Genomic DNA, 5,339 nt, shown 5'->3' with positions numbered 1-5,339 from the left:
ATCCCTTAATAGCCACTGCAGTGAGAGCACATTAGAGTACATTTTGTTTATACTGAAACTGAATAATCATTGAGCACTGAGGGAAACAAAAAGAGTGTTTTCCTTTCCTATTTAGTATAAAGAGCTATGGAATGAAAAAATCCACCAAAAGCCATGACAAGTCTGGCAACACAGATCCCCATTTCCATGGCCATGTATCATCACTATGCATTATTTACCTTGCTCTTCAGCATGAAATTGATTTTTAGTTGCAAGTAAAGGGCCATGCATCAAGAGGTACCTAATGGTAAGGACATTTGTTTTTATTAAACAAGTCCAGAGGTACAGTGTCTCAGGGAAGATCTGACCATGTCAGCAAGGGCTCAGGCTCCTGTTCTACTTCACACTCTGACTTAATAGGCATATTGCTCCCCATCATCATGCATATTGCTTCATGGACTTGATGTGGCTGCCTTAGTTCCAGGCATCACATCCATATTCCAGATAGGAAGGAGGAGAAAGGGATGGCAGCAAGCTTTTTTTCAAGTCTGTCCCTTTCATTAGAAAAGCAAACATTCCCTGGAAAACTCCCAGCTGACTTTCATTTTATGTCTCATTGGTCCCTGCTGGTAACATTTCACTCCTAGCAGCAAAGGAGGATGGAACAATGAGCAGTCTACAAAGAGAAATTGTATAGCCATGACTAGATGGAATTTATCAATCTTAATTCATTCCCGGAGTCAAGGTCTATTGCTGCTACACATCACCAACCTTCACCATCATCCAAACAGAAGGACAAAGACAACCTTGGCAGCATTATTTTTAGCTGTAATGATGGTGGCTGTGTAACTGACTGGTGCTTTTCTAAGATAAAAGTACTTTGAAAATTGTGAAATGATGTATGGTTTTCACAGATTTGCGTGCCATCCTTGTGCAGGGGCCAGGCTAATCTTCTCTGTATCGTTCTAATTTTTGTAAATGTGCTGCCGAAGCAATCATGAAATGATGTATGGTTTGGTCACTGATGAAAAATACAGAGTCAGTGGAACTGAATGTTATTAAGTTCAACATATTTTAAAAATGACAGCGTGGCTTATTGAACTCAAGAAGACTACAGAGAAATCAAATCAAATAGTATTTACACAATCTTCCTTTCCCAAAAACAAGTAATTTCTGAATCCAATATAGAAGGAATTATAAACACCGCTTGCACTGATGGTTCAAGTTTCTGTAAGGAAGTAAATTCTGAGAATCACAAACTTCAGAGATCACTTTCTGGTCTATATTTCTACCAAATTCAGAGTGAAAAGTACCTCTTGGGTTGTGGCTTCCTCTACCCAAGGAAAGACTACAGAGGCCCATTGCCTACTGTTCTTTCTTCCCCTTCCCGTTATTGTTTCTCAAGCTCACCCCTTAGTAAGGGTTAATTTTGGTATTAGAGGTCTTCTGTTGGCACTCACAAGGTGAAAAGTAGGGAGCTAAGGTGTCCAACCAACCTAAATTCCCAGGACTGAGGCATTCCTAGGAAATAGGACTTGCAGTGCTAAAACCAAAACTGCCCTAGGCAAACTAAAATGGTTGGTTCCCCTAGGGATTGTCACCAACTTGAAAGGGGGGTGAGGGAGAGGGGGCGTTTGAGAAGAAGGAGAGGGACGGAGGACCTGGGAAGTCATGGCTGTTCAACCCAACTTTAAATTTTATGGTTTTTCTTTCCATCTTAATAACTAGGGTTCCTGCACATCAACTCACCGGTGATATCGGACCTCATCGTTTCTTCAGGTTCTTTACTCTTCCAACTTGCACATAATTGCCCAGTTTTTACCTCCCACTCTGTCCTACTATAAATGTTTCCCAAGTCCTATTCCTGTTCACCAGATTCAATGGCTTTATAAGTGAATGCTATGAAGCCCTCTGTGATCCAACACATAGCAATGATAGAGAACATATATAAAAGAATTTTAAAAGTCATAGCCACACTCGGGGTACCTGGGTGGCTCAGTAAGTGTCTGACTCTTGGTTTCGGCTCAGGTCATGATCTCAGGGTCATGAAATCAAGCTTTGAATGGGGCTCTGCATTCAACGCAGAGTCTGCTGGAGACTCTTTTCCTCTCCCTCTGCCCTTCCCACTCGTGCATGCACACGCTCACTCTCTTTCTCTCTCAAATAAATCAATCTTTTTTTTTTTTAAGATTTTATTTATTTATTTGGCAGAGAGAGATAGCGAGAGCAGGAACACAAGCAGGGGGAATGGGAGAGGGAGAAGCAGGCTTCCCACAGAGCGGGGAGCCCGATGTGGGACTCGATCCCAGGACCCTGGGATCATGACCTGAGCCGAAGGCAGACGCTTAATGACTGTGCCAATCAATCTTTATTTTTTATTTATTTTTTTTTTAAGATTTTATTTATTTTTTAGAGAGTGAGCGAGAGAGAAACAGCATGAGAGGGGAGAGGGTCAGAGGGAGAAGCAGGCTCCCCACTGAGCAGAGAGCCTGATGTGGGACTCGATCCCAGGACCCTGGGATCATGACCTGAGCCGAAGGCGGACGCTTAACCATCTGAGCCACCCAGGCGCCCTGTGCCAATCAATCTTTAAAAAAAAAAGTCAGCCACACTCAAAAATTATATATATATATATATATCCATAGTCCTGGAATAGAATCAAGATGCGAAGCAAAGAGTAGGGGCTGATCTGAGGGTCTGCCAGTGTCTGGGTCTGGAAGTAGGTAGTAGGAGCCGTGAGTTTGGCTTCTGCAGATAAAAGCACACCGGAGGGGAAAAGTGCTCCATGGGAGCCATGGGAACCACAGTCCTGCTCAGAGCTCACAACTGAAAGCTGGGGTGGGGCTTCCCTGGCTTGTGAAAGGAAGCTGGAAAAGGAGCTGCCTACCACTGCCTGAGGTATAGCTTCGTGTTTGGAGAACCAGACTCAAACCCCACAAGGAGGAATACACAGAGAAAAAGAAAGGCAGGGGGGAAAAAATTCCTACATATAATGATCCTATAACCCAACTTTAAAATTCATGAAGAAATTGAACGCCAGGAAAGAGCCAATAAAACCAATAATTGGTTTATGAGTTTTTCCAGAAAGAAAAAATTTTGCTTAAAAATATGTGCACTTAGCATCGTTGAAGAGATCAATGAAGGCATTACATCCTTACAAAAGATCCATGCCAGTGATACATTACACCATTAAAACAGACAAATGAAGTAAATACAGGTGGATATAAAATTAGAACTTACGAAGAAAAACATAATCATTGAAAATTTTTTTAAAAACTCAATAGAATAGTTTCTAAACTGAATGTAGTTGAAAAGAGAATTAATAAATTGGAATTGGGAGGAATTCACCCAGAAGGTAACAGCATCAAAGGAGACATAGAAATGAGACAGAGGATGGCAGGTATTGTGGCTATGGACTGGGGCTCAGGAAGGGCTTGTCAAAGGTGACATTTGAACAGCTACCTGACCAAGTAAGGATGAGAGTAATGAGAACATAAATAAATATAAATCAAATTCATAGACACACAGTAGTAATAATACCTATTTTCCAAGCAGCTGTGAGAATTAAATAGCATGCATAAAAGCATCAAGCCCAGTGCCTGACACATAATTTACAACAAGTGTTAAGCAGCTCTGTTTCCTTTCCTAAAAACCCGAGTGAAAAGAATAGAATTTAGGGGCGCCTGGGTGGCTCAGTCGGTTAAGCATCTGCCTTCGGCTCAGGTCATGATCCCAGGGTCCTGGGATCGAACCCCACATCGGGCTCCTTGCTCAACAGGGAGTCTACTTCTCCTTCTCCCTCTATGCTCTCTCTCTCATATAAATAAATTATTTTAAAAAAAAGAATAGGATATAGCTTTTTGCCTCCATATTGAGGGGGCTTTGGCCACTTCTGCTCCAGCCCAGCATCATTCCCAGGGGACTCGAATTGGCTGATGATTTTGATTCTAATAATGGAGGATTCAGCTCTTTGTGACAAAGCGGCTGGAACATTGTCAGCTGTTCCATACGCCTGTTTTCTCCGTCTGCTTCTCTCCCTTGAGCACAAACTCTATTTTCCCCTCTAGCATGAACTAAACAAGCTAGTCATGTCCAAAATGCAGAGATGACATTTTAATATATCCAGGCAGCCTGGCTAGTAGTTTCTCTGCAAACTCTCAAAATGTCCTCAGCACCGCTCTCAGCACTTTTCTCTGTTCCACCTTGTCTGGAGCCCCAAAAGAAGTCCTGACAGAGGTCACGAAGGGGGGAGAGACAAAGCCCCCCTCATTCTGAGCATTGAGCCTTTTCAACTCACAGGCCCCTGGTGGAAACATTCCCTAATGAAAAGAACAAAATAAGACTGGTTCACAGCGAACAGCAACAGAATGTTCCATCGGACAGAGAGCTGCTTCTTGGAACGTGGGAATCTGAGAGACTGGATTGCATTCAAAGAAAATGCCCCTAGAGTGATAAAGAGCAAATCCTGGGGGCTCAGCAACATTGGAGATTCCTTGCTTGAAAGGGGGGTGGGGTTCCCTGCCAAGCCCGGGGATGGGGGTGGGTATCCTGGAAACTGAACTAGGCTGGGATGTGAAGCTGATGATCAAGGACGTTGGGCATAGCAGCTTCTTCCTCCCCTTAGTGAGACCCAAAAGCACAAAGGAGAAGCTGGAGGTACGGTGTGTGTTTGTTTTTCTAACCAGAAGAGAGAAAATGCGTCCCACCCTCTCTGAGTCTGTGGTCAGGAAAAGGTTGTTTTCAGAAGGAAAAAAGCAAGAGGAAGAGGGAACATCCCTTTTTGCTGGGCATTTGCTCCCAGGGGCAAGGCGGGCTCAAGGACTCTGGGTGGGGGGTCCGGGAGCCCCTCGGCTTCTCAGCACCTCCCTACCCCTGCCAGCCCAAGTGCCCCCACTAGCAAGTCTGTAAAAAAAAAAAAAAAAAACAGTCTTCCCTTGTTTACTTTGAGGCTTTTTTTTTTTCTTTTTAAAAACTGCACATCTCACCAAGTCTGAATTATTGAAAAAGAAAACAGTAAAGAACTGAGCGTTGCAACTTTGGCACAGTTGGAGGTAAATGTTCATGCTTGGAATGGAGAAAAATAACAGGACTTGGAGGGGTGCGCGGTGGGATTCTAAGGTCTCCCATGTCCCACAGCGCAGGTATCCAGTGAATCTTTTGGAGAAGAAGAAGAAAAAAAAAAATCCTTAAAGTTGCATCACATTAAAAACAAAAGAAAAAATCAGATGCTTGGGGTGAGAATAGAGAGGAAATTATTGCACAACCAGCAGAATGGTGTATGTATCGTGTCTTTGGCCATCTTTACATACATTAGGCTGCTTTGTTCGCTGTGCTTGTCCATCTCACACACACACACACAC

The 5,339-nt window shown here is 43.3% G+C and overlaps 1 non-coding gene across 1 annotated transcript; it reads right to left on the bottom strand.

The window, feature by feature from the left end:
* Positions 1-871: 871 nt before the first annotated feature.
* On the bottom strand, positions 872-974 carry LOC123325164. Its single transcript, XR_006540272.1, has one exon. It is a non-coding gene; the product is annotated as a U6 spliceosomal RNA (small nuclear RNA).
* Between the last annotated feature and the right edge of the window lie 4,365 nt (positions 975-5,339).

Source organism: Neomonachus schauinslandi, chromosome 6 (genome assembly GCF_002201575.2).
Source record: "Neomonachus schauinslandi chromosome 6, ASM220157v2, whole genome shotgun sequence".
Taxonomy (NCBI): domain Eukaryota; kingdom Metazoa; phylum Chordata; class Mammalia; order Carnivora; family Phocidae; genus Neomonachus; species Neomonachus schauinslandi.
Note: the sequence above shows the minus strand (reverse complement) of the source record. Positions and strands in the feature narration are given on the sequence as shown.